Below are 18,391 nucleotides of genomic sequence, written 5' to 3'. Positions count from 1 at the left end.
AAATGTTTTCTTGCTCAATTATCCAAAAACCGTTGTATGGGTAATGTCATGAAAATTCTCTCCCATACCCAAAGAGTTTTCTACTTTATATCCTGTCATGGATATCATGCTCTGCTTGTCCTTGGGAAGGATATACCCTTGAAATATGTGTTTAAACACATTTTCCTTTCCATTGTTCTATTTAATCTGATAATAGTATTTTCCTTTCCATTGGTTGGTTTAACGTTTCTTGTGATCTATATGATCTAAGCAGTAATATTCTCCGGCTTATGCAAACACCTCGGTGTACAACTCTATCAGTAAGACCCTGTTACTATTGTTGATGACATTCCGGTAACCCCCGATGGACGAGAACTTTACCTATTGGTCCGCCTCGTTCAACGAGCAGGAAAATGGTTCTCTTCGTCCCTCGCCCTTGGTACCGATGTTGTTGCCGACATAAATGACAGGCTATCCTCTGACATGCCTTGCGTACATGATCGTGCAAGACATCACCATCCTTCCTACTTTTAATCCACATGGTGGACCCATAACCCACAGTTCCACAGGATTGAAACCTGACTCTCCTGTACACCCCCGGTTTCCAAAGTTATTCCTCGCGCTTGACTTCTTATGTAACTCACGGGCCACCTGCAAGTGATCTATTCGGGTATCAGACGCAATACTTATTCTCGTTGCTCTGAACCCCTTTCACCTTCGGATAGGCATCGAACGCTTGCCTATCGGTTTGAAACTTCTCATGGTACCTTCTTACTTTGCTCTCGACATCTTCTTAGGTTTCAATTCGAGAGATACTTATGCTTCTTCCCCTGGGTTAACCGCTTGATGCTCGATCTTGTTAGAATCCGTCCTTATAGGGTTTTCCCTTCTCACCCTTTCGTAAGTACGGTGAAGATCCTGAAGGAAGGACGACAAACTTCATCATGATGACCTGAAGCAGAGGACTGAAGACATCAATGTAATGGATCGACCTCTTCGAGAAGAGCAACTATGACCGAGAAGAATCGTTAGAATTTCGTAACCAGATCCCTTCCCCCTTATAACCGCTCCTAAATCTAGGGACGAGATTTCTTGTAGTGGAGGAGAATTGTGACGCCCGGGTAATTAGGCTACAGTAATCCCACGTTAATGATGCCACGTCACCACGGTTACTGTTGTTAATCTCGTGTTAGTTCAAAATCGATTCGAAATTCAAACTTAAAATAAAGTCAAACGGTAAAGATTTTCAAATATTAAAACTAAAATGTTGGGGTGTTGCCAAATAATGCATAGGTAATTATTGTGGAGAAACCACACTTTTATAAAATGTTTAAAGGCTCTAAAGTAATTAAAACAGCAACTATGACAATTAATTAAATGCCTTTTAAAAATAATAATAATGCAAACTATTTTAATTAGGTGTCAAACTTTTTGGGGCAGTAGAATAAATTATAACATTAATTTAGGAGTTGTATTTATATTTTATAAAACAGGAATTAAAAGAATAAAATAGAAAAGATAATAGATAAAGAAAAGAAAACAGAAAAAAGCTAAAAAAAGAGAAAGCAAACCCCCCCACTGGGCTTCGGCCAAGCAGATCATAGGCCCAACTGGGCCAGCCCATCAGGCCCAGCCGGCCACTCCCCCCCCACTTCCCCTTAACCCTGGACCCCGAAACCCTACCCACCCCACCGACACCCCACGTTCCCCACTCCTCGCACCCACTCCCCCCCGCCGGATCTGGATCGGGGCGCGATGCCCCGACCCCACCGCCCGACGCCGCACCACTGCCGACGCCGCCCCGCCGCTCCACGCCTGGAACCGAACCACCTCGCAGCCCCGGTCGCTGGATCCTCGCCGCCCGGAGCTCGATGCGCCTCCGCCTTCGACGGACTGCCTCCTCTTCGTCACCGTCGCCCCCGACGTCGCTGCCTCGTCCCGCCACCACCTCGCGGATGCCACATCGTCGCCGGACCGCTCCCCGTCTCCGCCGCTAGTCCCCATCCTCCTCCCCAACGAGCGCCATCGACCCTCGCCGCCCGATCTCCTGCAATGTAGGGTGAGGAACCCCCTCCGTCTCTCCTCTATCGCACGCCGACCACCGCGCCTCCCTGCTCCGCCGTGGCCGCCCCGGGGCTCCGCCCCTCGCGTTCGCCGTGCGCTCCGCCTGCGCCCCGTGTTCGCCCTGCTCACCGCTGGCAGCGCCCATCCGCCGTTTGCCCCGCGCCGGCGACCGTTCTCGCCGGCCCCTGCCAACCGGCCAACGCCGGCCGCCCCTGATTTGGCCGCTGCCGCGCCCTTGGGCATGCGCCCAAGCGGGCAAGTGCCCGGCGCCCGTTACGCCCGCCCGCGATGGCCCCAGTGCCACTGAACGACGGGGCCCACAGCCCCCCTGTTAAAAATAAATAAATGAATAATAACAAAAAAAGAATTAAAATAATAATAATAATAAATGAATAAATATATATAATAAATAAATAATTAATAAATAAAATAATTAATTAATTAATTAACTAAATTAATTAAGTTAATTAATCCTAATTAATTAATCTAATTAACATGTTAGTTTAATTAAGAAGTAATTAGTTTAACTAAACCCTAATTAACCTAACAGAGTATGACACGTGGGTCCCACTGGACCCACGCGTCAGTTTGACCCAGTCAACCCCTATTGACTGCTGACGTCAGCATGACATCATGCTGATGTCGTAAATCCAATTTTGAATTAAATTAAATAATTAATTAAATTCCAGAAATTAATAAAATCTTTAGAAAATCATATCTTTTAATCCGTAACTCGGATTAAATTATTTTCAACATGAAAGTTGCTCAGGACGACGAGACGAATCCGGATACGCAGCCCGTTCGTTCACCACACGTCCCTAGCATAGTGAACCTGCAACATTTCACCTCCGGTCCATCTGTCCGAGAACGCGAAACATCGGGAATACTTTCCCGGATGTTCCCCCCCTCCGCCGGTACCACCTACTGCCGCGATAGGACACACCTAGCACCGCTCATTGTCATGTCACGCATCATCATGCTTATGTTTGCATTGTATTTACTGTTTCTTCCCCCTTCTCTCCGGTAGACTACGAGACCGACGCTGCTGCTGCCTAGTTTGACTACGGAGTTGACGACCCCTCCTACTTGCCAGAGCAATCAGGCAAGCCCCCCCCTCGATCACCAGATATCGCCTATTCTTCTCTATACTGCTTGCATTAGAGTAGTGTAGCATGTTACTGCTTTCCGTTAATCCTATCCTGATGCATAGCCTGTCAATGTTGCTACAGTTGTTACCCTTACCTGCTATCCTACTGCTTAGTATAGGATGCTAGTGTTCCATCAGTGGCCCTACACTCTTGTCCGTCTGCCATGCTATATTATTGGGCCGTGATCACTTCGCAAGGTGATCACGGGTATATACTATATACTTTATATACATGACACATGTGGTGACTAAAGTCGGGTCGGCTCGTTGAGTACCCGCAAGTGATTCTGATGAGGGGGCTGAAAGGACAGGTGGCTCCATCCCGGTAGAGGTGGGCCTGGGTGCCTGACGGCCCCCGACTGTTACTTTATGGAGGAGCGACATGGCAGGTTGAGACCACCTAGGAGAGAGGTGGGCCTGGCCCTGGTCGGCGTTCGCGGATACTTAACACGCTTAACGAGATCTTGGTATTTGATCTGAGTCTGGCCATTTGGTCTATACGCACTAACCAACTACGCGGGAACAGTTATGGGCACTCGACATCGTGGTATCAGCCGAAGCTCTTCTTGACGTCAGCGACGGAGCGGCGCGCGCCAGATTGGACTGGAACGCCTGCTAGGCTAGGTCTGCTTCCGGCCGCGTACGCAACGTGCAGGTGTGCAATGGGCGATGGGCCCAGACCCCTGCGCGCATAGGATTTAGACCGGCGTGTTGACCTCTCTGTTGAGCCAAGGTGGGGCTGCGTCGTGTTGATCTTCCGCGGCCGGGCATGACCCAGAAAAGTGTGTCCGGCCAAATGGGATCGAGCGTGTTGGGTTATGTGGTGCACCCCTGCAGGGAAGTTTATCTATTCGAATAGCCGTGTCCCTCGGTAAAAGGACGACCCGGAGTTGTACCTTGACCTTATGACAACTAGAACTGGATACTTAATAAAACACACCCTTCCAAGTGCCAGATATAACCCGGTGATCGCTCTCTAACAGGGCGACGCGGAGGGGATCGCCGGGTAGGATTATGCTATACGATGCTACTTGGAGGACTTCAATCTACTCTCTTCTACATGCTGCAAGATGGAGGCTGCCAGAAGCGTAGTCTTCGACAGGATTAGCTATCCCCCACTTATTCTGGCATTCTGCAGTTCAGTCCACCGATATGACCCTTTACACATATACCCATGCATATGTAGTGTAGCTCCTTGCTTGCGAGTACTTTGGATGAGTACTCACGGTTGCTTTTCTCCCTCTTTTCCCCTTTCTATACCTGATTGTCGCAAACAGATGCTGGAGTCCAGGAGCTAGAGATCGCGAGGATGATTTTACGTGGAGTTCGGCTTCGAGGAGTAGTTAGGAGGATCCCAGGCAGGAGGCCTTGCCTTTTCGATCGTTGCTACTTTTGTGCTAGTCTTCTTAATGCAAACTTGTTTAACTTATGTCTCTACTCAGATATTGTTGCTTTCGCTGACTCGTCTATGATCGAGCACTTGTATTCGAGCCCTCGAGGCCCCTGGCTTGTATTATGATGCTTGTATGGCTTACTTATGTTGTAGAGTTGTGTTGTGATATCTTCCCGTGAGTCCCTGATCTTGATCGTACACATTTGCGTGCATGATTAGTGTACGGTCAAATCGGGGGCGTCACAATGATATTGTGGTGAAGTCCAGAAAAGAGGAGACATTGATAGATGATTTCAAGAAAACATTTGATAATCTCTGGGTTTATAAGATGATGCTTAATCCTGCCAAGTTTATCTTTGGTGTACCGGCAGGCAAGCTCTTGGGTTTTCTGGTGTCTAACAGGGGCATTGAAGCTAATGTGGAAAAGATCAAAGCTATTACGTCTCTGGCTAAACCGGCGTGTATCAACGATGTTCAACGTCTGGCGGGTCGTATTGCAGCACTGAGCCGGTTTATCAGCCGGTTAGGAGAGAAAACTATCCCTCTGTATCAGATGATGAAGAAGACAGATAATTTTGTCTGGAGTGATGCTGCTAATGCGGCGTTTGAGGATTTGAAGAAGCAGTTAGCCGAGCCACCAGTCCTTGCTGCTCCGGTTGATAAAGAGCCGCTGTTGTTATATGTGGCTGTTAATGCTCGGGCTGTTAGTGTGGCCATTGTAGTGGAACGCAAGGAGGCTGGAAAGGAGTATCCGGTTCAACGGCCGGCTTATTATATCAGTGAGGTGCTTATTGAGTCCAAGCAGAGGTACCCACATTGGCAGAAACTGGTGTATGGAGTTTTTATGGCGAGCCAGAAGCTTAAGCGGTATTTTCAGGGTCATCCCATCACTGTGGTCAGTTCTGCCCCTTTAGGAGATATAATCGAAAACAGGGAAGCAACTGGCCGGGTTGCCAAGTGGGCCATTGAGCCTGGACCTCACGGGTTAAAATATATGCCTCGGACGGCAATCAAGTCCCAAGCGCTTGTGGATTTCATGAATGACTGGACAGAGTTACAGGCGCCAGAAGAGAAGCCGGATACCACTTATTGGACTATTCATTTTGATGGGTCCAGGCAACTGGAGGGCTCGGGGGCTGGAGTCGTGTTAACTTCCCCAAGAGGTGATAAGTTTTGTTATGTTCTCCGTTTAATGTTCCCTTGCACTAACAATGCAGCTGAATATGAGGCCTTACTCCATGGTCTTCGAATGGCTAAGGAGATGAATTTAAGCCGGGTTAAGTGCTTTGGTGACTCGAACCTGGTAGCTCAACAAGTGTCTGGTACTTGGGATTCCAAGGATCCGCTCATGGCAGCATATCGACGAGAGGTGGATATTGTGGCTGGTCACTTCAAGGGTTATCAGGTTGACCATGTGGACCGGCGAAAGAACGAAGCGGCAGACGCTTTAAGCCGTTTGGGTTCCCAACGTAAACCGGTGCCACCCAATGTTTTTCTGGATGTTTTGCATAACCCGTCGGTCAAGCTACCTACAGAGGAGGATTTGGCTGTTCCTGACCCGGAAGCTCAGTTAGTGGCAGCTCTTCACGTGATTCCGGATTGGACAGTCCCTTATTTGGCTTATATGACCCGGGGTGAGTTACCGGAGGATGAAACTTTGGCCATGCAGATAATCCGGCGATCCAAGTCAATGACCATTATCAATGGAGAATTGCATCATTGCAGTGTAACAGGGGCGTTTCAGCGTTGCGTATCTCCTGAAGAAGGCCGTGAGATTTTGCGTGAGATCCACGAAGGAGATTGTGGTCACCACGCCAGTTCAAAGTCTTTGGTAGCTAAAGCTTTTTGTCACAGTTTCTATTGGCTAACGGCTCATGCTGATGCTGGGGACTTGGTGAAAAAGTGTGATGGTTGTCAGAAGTTTTCACATCGAGCTCATGTTCCGGCTCAAGAGTTGAGGTTGATTCGAATCACTTGGCCGTTTGCAACTTGGGGGCTGGATATGGTTGGGCCCTTTAAGAGGTCCAAGGATAAGAAGACCCACCTTCTGGTGGCGGTTGATAAGTTCACTAAGTGGGTGGAGGCAGAGCCAGTCAGTAAGTGTGATGCAGCCACGGCGGTTCAATTCACCAAGAAGGTGATTTTCTGGTTTGGGTTTCCACACAGTATCATAACTGATAATGGCACTAATCTGTCCAAGGGTGCTATGAAAGAATTTTGTCAATGTGAGCACATCCGGCTTGATGTGTCATCAGTGGCTCACCCCCAATCTAATGGTCAAGCGGAGAGAGCCAATCAAGAGATCCTGAGAGGCATCAAGCCCCGGCTTATGGTTCCTTTACAACTGATGCCGGGTTGTTGGGTGGAGGAGTTACCTTCTGTGTTATGGAGCATCAATACCACGCCCAATAGATCTACGGGTTACACACCTTTTTTCATGGTTTACGGAGCAGAGGCGGTTCTCCCTAGTGACATCCGTCATGACTCACCCTGTGTGGCGGCTTATGTTGAAGCTGACAATGAGAAAGCACGTCAGGAAGCACTTGACCTGTTAGATGAGGAGCGTGATATTGCAGCGGCTCGTTCGGCGATTTACCAGCAAGATCTGCGTCGTTATCACAGCCGTCGGGTTAAAACCAGAACTTTTCAAGAAGGCGATCTGGTGCTCCGGCTCATCCAGGATCAGACTGATATGCACAAGTTATCCCCGCCTTGGGAAGGACCTTTTGTGGTCAGCAAGAATCTGCATAACGGGTCATACTACCTTATCGATGTTCGAGAGCACAAAGACTCACGTAAATCGGAGGAGGAAACCCACCGGCCGTGGAATATCGCTCATCTTCGGCCCTACTACACCTGAGCCATAGGCTCCTCTTATGTACATATTCTTGGCAATGTATATATAATGATCAATATAATAAACCGGCATCCCTACTAAAGCAGGGCCTCTGCCGTTCTTCCTTAAAAGCTTTTGATTACTTGGGGGCTTCTGTTTATAAAACGGAGATCTGATCGCCCATTGATCCGGCTCAAAGGCTATAAAAAAACTTGGGGGCTTGTTACCCAAAGTCAAAAGGGGCCAAAGAGAGTGTTGCAAAAGCACAACTCAAACATAGGCACCCATTGAGCACAACTCACAATATTACTCGGGGGCTCTTTGCTTCTACAAGAACAAAGAGTCTATAACCTTGTAATAGGCTATAAAAGCCAGGCTTGGAAGCCAGGTGTATTCACCTAAAACCCCGGGTTATCCTGCCTTTTTAAGTAAGCCACTCCACCCAGGTAATCCTGGTAAGACCCGTCGAACGTTTGACAAGTCAATCTTATAAAGACCCTGAACTTGTCATAGTTAAATGACGATTGGTTAACGTGAGGTCCATCTTATAAGGCTTTGCAAAATGGTTTAACCCAGTGGCCTGGCAGCCCATGAAAAGCCTCGCCTTTTTTGCATATTTTCTTCTGAAATCTTTATTTTGACGGTTTATTTTGATGAGATTTATGTTAATCCGGTGTTTACTAACCCGGTCTGGTTTTTGAGTTGCCAAGTACAAAATTAAAAGATGACCGGTGTCAATTGACCCGGCTTGGCTTTCAACTATAAGTTGTCAGTGCACGATCAGTTATAATCCGGTGTTTGTTGACCCGGTCTGGCTTCGACTACAAGTCGGCAGTATGATATACGGATAATCCATTGTTTATTACAACCCGGTACGGTTTTACTATAAACTGGCAAAACATGGGAGGAGCTATCAACACTCAAGATTTGGGTTATCACCCTTACTACAATAAGTTGGTAAACCAACGATGTGATTCAATGTCACAGGTATGATGTATTTCATATTTAATTATTCTTACGATATAGCCTTGGTTAAAACCCTGGTTTTATATTGGGCATTTTGACCCGTCTGACGGTAAACCGCCAGGACACTTTAAACATGTTGTATGCAGGAACAGGTCGAATAAGCTGTTCAGAATCATAAGCAGGCATAACATAAATCATGGCGGATTAACAGTGTCATGCAAAGTGAATATGCATGATGGCGTAGCAGACCAAGTATTTAAACTAGACTATTACAAGGCGCTTTGATGCCCAAAAGGATAATTATTTATTACACGCATTACAGTGTGCAGAAGCTAAACCGGCCTCCGGATCATGATTCTTCACCATGCTGACTTGAAGGTTGTGGATCATCCTGTGCTGGTTCATCCTCCTCCTCTCCACCCAGTGGCTGGAAGTCAATGGTTGCCCAGTCAATCCCGGTTAAGGCTTGGAAGACAGCTTCATCACTTATAAGGGTGGACGGTTCAACATCAGGGGCGTAGGTGTGCTTACGGATTGGCGGGATAAGATTTTGCACATCATAAGTTAGTGCGTTAACCCGTTTGTTGTTGGCGTCATAAATCGACTGGTAATATGACAAATCAGTATCTTCAGCCAATTTGCTTGCCAGTGGACTCATTTCCCTCGTTAGGGCCCTGAGGTCATCATTATCAAAATCTGACCCGTCTTCTTTTTGGCTTGGATAGCCGTTTCCAATATCCTCCGGATCAAGGTCAGATATCCATGCCTTGGCCCGAGTCAATGCAGTAAGAGCACCGGCCCTAGCTGCTGATTTCTTCAATTCCTCAAACCGGGCAGGCATCATAGATAACCTTTCCAATGTTTCCTTGATTAAAGTTGGGGGTGGTTTATTATGTGAAGCTGTGCAGATGACCCGTTGAACGCCGGTGTATAATTGCTCTATTAGTGTATAAGCAGCCTTCCGTTTTTTGCGCATGTCCGAGCCAAGATGAGTAACGCGGCTACCTGCAATGGTTAAAATATTGGTAAACCGACAGTTTCATGGATGTTGCTTATTTCAAGTTTGTGAAGAGGATATTTACCGAAGACAGCAGTGGTCATAGCATTGATTTGCCGCTTCAAGCCAGTCAGTTCTTCTGCTACCGGATTAAGGGCTGCTTCAGCGTCCTCCGCCCGCTTTAGCAGAGTTGCTTTTTCAGTGTCCCATCTTGCGCGTTCGCTTTTAAAGCTTTCCTTTAGTTGTTCCATGGCTGTTAAAGCGCTGGTCAGCTCTTCTTTAGCCTTGGAAGTTTCTGCTTGCTGGGACTTGATATTTTCTTGAAGGTTGGCGATTTGAGATTCCTTTTTGCTCATATCAGCCTGCAAGAGACATTTAATGAGTTGGTAGTGCATATTTGAAGTCCCAAGCACATAACAAGTTATACACTTGGAACTTGGGGGCTAATGCATATTGCTTCTTATCAACTGTCATTTTAAGTCCCAAGCACATAACAAGTTATACACTTGGCACTTGGGGGCTAATGCATATTTGTTCAAGTCAAGGTTATGGATTTTTCCTCCTTAATCGGATTACAAAGATGATTATCAAGAATTTCGGAAGCTTCATGACAGAAAGGTACCGGTTCATCCTAAAGGTATAAACCGGTCCCTGGGGGCTACGCAAGCAAAATTAAATATTGTTCTGCTACAAGTCCCGGTTCACATTAATATTATGAACGGACCCTTGGGGGCTACTGGAATTGATAGTCTAAACCGGTCATAAGGAAAGAAAGCTTATGCGTGATATTTACCTCATACCGCTCCTTCATTAGGCCCACTAAACCGGCTTCATAGTCGCGGCTTGTGTACAGGCGGTTTAAGAATCCAGAATGAATATCTTGGGCGTTGAGGTGGGCATAGCTTGATAAATCTGTTTTCCACTTGCCCTTGTCCATAGCTGAATGTTCTTCCTTGGCACTATGCTTGGATAAAGCGATAGGATTGCCAGGGGTGGTGTGGCCGACGCCGGTAATCATAATATCGTCCGTGGTGTCATCAGCAGCTTTGGCTGGACTTGGCAGTTTATCAGCCGTTTTTGCTGGGCTTGGCGGATCAGCAGCCTGACTCATCGGATCTGTCTCCACTGGCTCAACAAAAGTATCCTGAGCTTGAGGTACCAGATCATCCAAGATATCATCAGTATTTGGGTCCAGTGGTTCTGGGGTATTCTCCGGTTCAGTGGGCGGGTTATCATCAGTCGGTTTATTCAGTTTGGCCTTTTTGCTGGGTCTGGCCTTGGCACTGAAAGGAACAGACATAAATGTTAGTATAATAAACAAGTATAAGGCATAAAGGGTTAAGTTTAATATGCTCACCCAGGAACAGTCTTGAGGGGAGGGAGTTGTGTGGCCGTTGACTCGCCAGATGATGAATGAGGTGTTCCATGATAGTTTGAATCAGACAGATTAAGAGGTTGTCGGAAATAACCCGCCTTGGGATAAGAAGTATCAGAAATATATGAGACCTCTGATCGACATTTCCGGACTGGAGTGTTCGGTAAACCGGCTGAAGTAACTACATGGCCGCTGTGCCGGGTTGTGCGGCGAGCTTCGTGTTGCTGCTTCTTCGAAAGAAAGTTTGGGTCCATGTGAGCTAGGGGGTGAGAAAATCTTATTTTCCGGTTTGCTTGACGGGTTTTCTGTGTTGGCAGAGGATCTGAACCGGAGGAAAGAATAATTACCTCTACATCATCAGCATGGCTGGCTTCAGCTTCATCCTGATAATAGTCATTGTCAATGAGTTGTATGAAAAAAGAGCCAAGAGAATCAAGTTCTACCTCTGATTCCGGATTATCCAGATCATCATCAATGTTTAACTCGGAATATTCAGCGGTTTTCTTCTTGGCAGGTTTTTTGGTAACCTTAATCTTGGGGCGAGGCGTCTTTGCCGGTTTATCCCGAGGTTTCTTCTTCCAGAACGGATCATCACCCTGTCAAAGATTGACAAAATTTTGAAGGAATATTTAAAAGGATCGGATTAAATCAAGAGTTATATGATTCTTACAGCTGGCGGTTTATTGGAAGCGCAGAAGGGACTTAGCCCTGTCTTGCTGCAGACAGCCTCCGGTTCATTCAGTATCTTCTTGACAGCTTCAGTAATTTCAGCTTCTGTTAGCTGAATGTCAATATGCCATTGAGGGTCTTTTAAGTCCTCTGTGTACTCGCACATTAAACCGGGGCGTCAGCTTAAAGGCAGAATACTCTAGGAGATCCAGGAACGAACAAAATCAATGCCTGTTAAACCGTTCGCAACGAAGGCCCAAAGCTTTGAAAGCTGGGGCGCATACTTGGCTCGTTCTTTGGCGCTAAGTCGTTGGGGAAATGGATGTGTATTGGTAAGCCGGTGAGGACGATAACCCAGCAGAGGATTTTCATCAGTTGGAGACGTATCTCGGCAGTAAAACCAAGTCCGATTCCAATCCTTGGGGGGACTATGATGCTTGGCGTGAGGGAAACTGACATCTTTCCTCTTCTGGATTGAAACCCCGCCAAGTTCAGTAGTGGGCCCATCTGTAAACTCAGTACGGCGGTTTAAATAGAAGAAGTCTCTGAACAGTCCAATAGTGGGTTCTTCCTGTAGATAAGCTTCGCAGAACACTTGAAAATTACAAATATTGGACACAGAGTTAGGTCCAATATCTTGAGGGTGGAGTTGGAAGCTAGCAAGCACATCACGGAATTTTTGATCCGGGAGGGCTAAACCCTCGACCCAGATGATCAACGAACACGATTACTTCTCCATCCTTGGGCTCAGGAGGATTTACTGGACCAGGGGCCCTCCAGTGGATAACTTCCTTTTTTGCTAAAGCGCCGGTTGCAACACACCCGTTTAGTTGCTCTTCAGTAACCCGGGAGGGAACCCAGTTGCAAACATAGAATTGTTTGGCCATTTCAAGGAAAGAGGACTTACTGGGGTCACAGGAGCAGCGGAGAGGCGCCGCGATTCTCTGGTAAGCTCAGCATGATGCAGCGGCCGGAGTTGAGGTCGAGGACGAAGACTTGGCGGCGGTAGTTGAGCTTGAGCGCTAGGTCAACGCGAGGAAGAAGAAGAAGTGGAGAGGCACGAGGGGAAAAGGTGAAAATGACCCTCGGCCTTATTTATAAGGCGAAGGGATAAGCGACAGGCGCGATAATCGAGGAGCCCAAAAAATGGATATGTGACAGAGCTGTCACCTTGATTTTTGGAGGCTCATTAATAAAAGTGAGGTATATACGGTTTTTTAATAAATAGGTGACGTCATGGTGGTTTACTATAATCTTGGAAGATGACGTCATGGCGGATTACAAGGTTTACGCGAAGGTGCTGAAGAAGAAATTTTCCTAAGTATTGAAGATTGACATGAACAGGTTCAAATCAATTTGGGGCCTAATGTTGGGGATATAACTACTAAGTATAAACCGCCTAGGAGGGGCCGGGTTATACCCGTAATGAGTTATCCATATTGATGCCTATGAAGACAAGGAGTATGACGCTTTACTGTAGAGATCTAAAGGCCCAGGGCCCAAGGGCGGATTAGGGCCCATAGACATAAACCACCATATGATGTGTAACTTGTGTTGTAAGATAGGAAAGGGTAGAAACCGAGCCGGACACGTTTATGAGCTGGTCAAGATTCTGTAAACCACCGGGTGTCAACCTGTGTATATAAAGGGATGACCTGGCGGCGGTTCAAGGACAAAAAAACAACAACTCGAGAGCCAGGTCAAGCAGATTCGCTCCCTGGTCATCGAAACCCTAGCAATTCCATCACAACTGGATTAGGCATTTACCTTCACCGCAAGGGGCCGAACCAGTATAAACTCCTTGCGTCCTTTGTCCCGCTTTAACCCCTTTAAGCTAACTACGTTGCGATGGCTCCACGACTAAGTCCTCACACTAGGACAACTGCCGTGACAAAACCACGACAAAGGGCACCGTAGGATAGCACCATAAATAAAATATACAATCATACCAACCAAGATCATGATTAACCCATAGGACAAAACGGATCTACTCAAAGATCATAGGATAACCATAGATCATTGGGAAATAATATATGGAGTTGAGCACCATGTTTAAGTAGAGATTACAGCGGGTAGATGAGGTGTTACACCACTGCATAGAGGGGGAGAGAGTTGGCGTTGACGGTAGCAAGATTGTTGATGTAGATCACCATCACGATCCTTGCCTGTGACACCCAAAATTTTATTTGGCCTTTTCAAAATTTTTATTTGACTTGAGGGAGGTGTTTTAAATTTTTCTTCAAAAGAACCCTCCCTTTCAAAATATATTTTTATGGCAAGGGTTTTATTTGGATTCACCCAAGACACGATGTTGGTCTTGGAGGTTCTTTCTTTTTATTTGGACTCAAACCAAAAATGCTTGTCACTTGGGAAAAATGCCTTTTGAAAATTCCTTTGAAAATGCCCTATGGCTTTTGGAATGATTCTTTGCCCCTTTCAACAAATCTCTCATGCCATGACCTTAGTGCAAATCCACTCTCCTAAACCTTCCCTCATCTTTGGATCATGATTTGCATCAAATCCAGCAAGTTGAACCTCCCCATATATTTATTTTCCATTTAAATCTTATCAAAACAATTTCTACCTTCTATTCTAGCCCTTGGAGATTTACAAAGGAGCTACCATTTCTGTTTTGATTTTTGCCCCCAAACCAATTTCCCTTCCTAGTCCTTTGAACCCTCAACCAAGATCCATGAAGATCCACTGGTCTTCAGTTCAAAATTTTCAAACTATACTTGCTGCAAGTTTGGACCAGTTTTGCCAAATTTGATGAAATTCATTCAAATCCCTCTCCAAAAATTCTGAGAAAAATCAGGCAGCCTCTGGGTGCATTGAGAGGTCACCTCACCAAGTCCCAGCTCCAGGAAATTTTTTCTGCTTGCCAAGAGAATCCTCAACCAAGATCCATGAAGATCCACTGGTCTTCAGTTCAAAATTTTCAAACTATACTTGCTGCAAGTTTGGACCAGTTTTGCCAAATTTGATGAAATTCATTCAAATCCATCTCCAAAAATTCTGAGAAAAATCAGGCAGCCTCTGGGTGCATTGAGAGGTTACCTCACCAAGTCCCAGCTCCAGGAAAATTTTTCTGCTTGCCAAGTCATTTCATCGGGCACCTACTGGACACTGTTGCTGTCATGTTCAGTTAAGTTCAGAGAACAGTTTCAGTGCACTGTCGTTTTCTTCAGTGTCCGTAGTCGATCTCGCCAGTGCCTCGGTGTCGCCGTGTTTCCTGTCCCCTCCCCCTTGTCCTCTGCACCGCACGAGCGCCTGGATGCTTGCGGGCGTCGGCGACGAGCTAAAGGAGGTGCGCCGCCCCGTGATCGACGCCAGCGGCGGCTTTGCGGCCGCCAGAGAGAGGCGCAGCGCAGACGGCGCCACCCAGCGCTGCCCAAGCCACCGAAGATCGCTGCGTGGTCTTCCACTCCCCAATGCGCGCTGCCACCCTCGTCGTGAACCGCTGGGCGCGGAGCGTGCTCTCTGCCGCCGTCGTGCCCGTGCGGCCACCCCACCGTGGACCGGCGCTATTACGCCAAGACCGACCAGGATTAGGAGGGGAACGGCACCAGTACACCACGCTGATGCTGCCTGGCCACCTAAACTCCTTACCAATCCACTGCCTCGCCGTAATTGCTCGCCGGAGATTCCCCGTTCACGGCCACCCCCTCGAGCCGCCTATAAATAGAGGCCCCGAGCTCCAGCTAGTACCCACACCACCTCTACACTCCACCAAGACCCTGCCTAGCCACTGGAAGAGCCCCGAGGGAGTCTCCTTCCTCGACTCCGGCCGCCGCGACCTGCCACGGGATCCAGCTCGATTCGCTCCCGTGCGTGCACCTCTGCCTCCCATCTCTTGCCAGTAGCTCTCTAGTGCATCCCTCCTTCTGACCCGCGCTTCAATTCGAAGTTTGCAGCACCCCACCGGAGTTCTCCACCATCACCCGAGCCGCCGTCCGCCGGGGAAAGTGTCGCCGTCGACGTGGTGCTCTCCGTCGCCCAAGTCCACCACCCACCGACGCGGAAGGACACGCTGAAGCTCTTGGTACACTCCGATCTCCCTGTCTCGCCGTTGTTCGACGCCGGCGACCACCGCAGTCTTCGGGTGCCCGTGAACTTTTTAAATCTGACATGTGGACCCCCCTGTCAGCCTCTATTTCCTTCTCCCTCGAAACGTTTTCTGTTGGCGCCATCGGGAAAATACGTTTTTCCCTTTGAGCTGGCGCGTTTCTTTCCGAAGCGTTTTCTGTTTTCTCAGTTAAGCCCCTGGAACTTCTCTGTTTCATTACAGATGAGTCCCTGGACAGAAACCCTTATAACTTTTTAATAAAAAGTGATTTTTGAGTGATTCTTTTTCTGACAATCTTATAATTTTGTCTAGTTTTTTATGGGATTTATTTGGAAATTTTTTGGAACAACTTTTATGCACGCGTTGGTTTTCACGTTAGTATGCATTTTTCGCTATACCGTAGGTTCCGGAAGAGGTGACGGAGCTGCGAACTTCGCCGAGCTAGACTCCGACTTCTCCGAACCAGGCAAGCATGTTTGAACCTTTGATATGATAGGTGTTTTGCATGTTTGCGTGAAAGGTTGTGCGTGGCATGTGAGTACCGGTGGGTATCTCGTTGCTTGTGAGGCAACTACCTGTGTGTTCCAAAGTTGCGATGATCTCTGATGAGAGATGGCCTAATCATGTGGTGACATGAAGGGCAGCAAGGTGGTACTGTTGTAGCATACCAGCCTTACGTCATCCGACAATCCCCGACGTTAACGTGGACGGAGTCACGTTATCGTTCTTCCCCCTTCCGTGCTACCACTTGTTTTCTGCCAGAATGCGGTTTAGTAAGTTGGTAACCTCTTTCCGTGTACACACCAAACAGAGAGGCCGGGATGATGGTTCCATGGCCCTGGATTAAAGCCAGTCATCCGGTCAGGGGGCATGGGTGTTTCCGGTTGGGACCGAGAGGGGGGCACCCCTTAGAGCGCGCGTATAGAAATTTTGATCCCATGCTACGCGAGGTTGTAGCCTCCCCGTCTCAAGGTTTTTCTTGAACGTTGCCGAGGGTGATTCCTGGCTTCGGAATGTTGAATGGGTGTGTACTGGTTAGATGTGTTTCTTCCTAAACACTGTAAACGGAACTAGTCCCCGTGACTACTGAAATCCGTTGGCTGTGGTTAAAGTACAAACTCTGCATAGTCAAATCCTTCCGAGTCATCGTATCCGAGGTCAAGTATCGTGATCAGCGTATCCATGTCTATGTTGTAGTCTCGTGGTATATTATTCTTTCCAGTAAGCGAGCATGAGTAGTAAACTTAGCTGAACATTATTCCTGTGGATGGACTAACCCTGTTGTTTATCTCATGTCTGATTACTCTCTTGATATGGTTTAAGATTCATGAGCTACTAAGTTATGAATATAAGCCCTTTATGTGATGTCGCTCGGACGTCCGACTGTGGCATGTTTGTCTCTTACTTTCAATATAAGCCCTTTATGTGATGTCGCTCAGACGTCCGACTGTGGCACGCATTGTCTTTCTTTTTCTGTTATAAGCCCTTTATGTGGTGTCGCCCCGACGCCCGACTGCGGCATTATTATTCTTGCAGTTTCCTCTCGAGGAGTCATTCAGACCCTCGTTTGGCACCGGTATTCTTGCAGCTTCCTCTCGAGGAGTCATTCAGACCCTCGTTTGGCACCCAGTATTTATTTTGGGATTTCGGGAGGACTACCGCCCGACTTCTCTGTTATTTTCCCATGCACCATTATCTCTATGTCTGAACGCACTTGTTAATATATTCATATGCTTCATGTTTACATTTGTTATATCTTATGTTCGAACTGTCTTGCGAGTACTTTCATAGTACTCACCTGGCTTGTTGATTTGGCCAGATGATGACGAAGGCGATCTCTTGGATGAAGAGTTTGATAGTGCGTCCGACGCCTAGAGGAGTCCCAGTCAGTCCTGTGCGATCCCGGATATTGGTCACTTGTATTATATACGCTTCCGCCACCCGCAATAAGTCTTCTCGAGCCTCACTCTGACGCTCGAAGAGCTGTAGTTTTCAGGAGTCATATCACCCACTTCGCGGTGATATTTCCACCACCATTGTTATCGTGAGTTAGTAGTCATGCCACCCTATCCACCGTTATGTTTTATCGGCGTTCATGTAATAAATTGTTGAGCAGTCTCCGCTCAACCTTGTATTATATTCAGTACTCCTGGTATTTTTCTTCTGTGACCAAGATATTGTCTACCAGTGAGAAGGAATTCTTCTTTACTGGTCCGTAAAAGGGATTGGTCTCTCAATAAATATTTTATTGAAAAACCGGTCGTGACATTGCCCCGGCGGCACTCCGACGCCACCGGGAGAGAGCCCCCTCCTTCTTCCTTGGCCTCCCCCTTGGATTGGAGGAGAGTTCCCCCACTGGTGCATGGCCTCCATGGCGGCAGAGGGGAGGGAGCCCCTCTGAGATTGGGTATCCCTCTCTGTTCTCTTCTGTTTCGCGCTCCCAGATCTGGCCGAAAACCGTTTCTTATATTCCCGGAGATCCATAACTCCGATTGCACTGAGATTTTAACATGATATTTCTGGATATAAGCTTCCTTGCACCCGAAGTAGAGGTCCAACTGACGTACGAGGTGAGCACAACCCACCACCACGAGCCAGGCTCCTCTGGGGCACCCTAGTGTCTTGTGGGTTGTGTGGGCCTCCGTTTGCGGTGATTCCAACTCCCAATAATAACATATATTCCAAAATAATTGTCCGTAAAATTTTATTGCATTTGGACTTCGTTTGATATGGATTTTCTGCGATACAAAAAACAGGAACTGGCACTGGGTACTGGATCAGTAGGTTAGTCCAATAAACCATATAAAAAGTTGCCAAAAATATGTGAAAGTTGTATAATATTGGCATGAACCAATCAAAAATTATAGATATGATGGAGACGTATCACTCATCCAATGGG

This window comes from Triticum aestivum, chromosome 3D (genome assembly GCF_018294505.1).
Source record: "Triticum aestivum cultivar Chinese Spring chromosome 3D, IWGSC CS RefSeq v2.1, whole genome shotgun sequence".
Taxonomy (NCBI): domain Eukaryota; kingdom Viridiplantae; phylum Streptophyta; class Magnoliopsida; order Poales; family Poaceae; genus Triticum; species Triticum aestivum.
The sequence above is the reverse complement of the archived record's forward strand: the minus strand, read 5'-3'. Positions refer to the sequence as shown.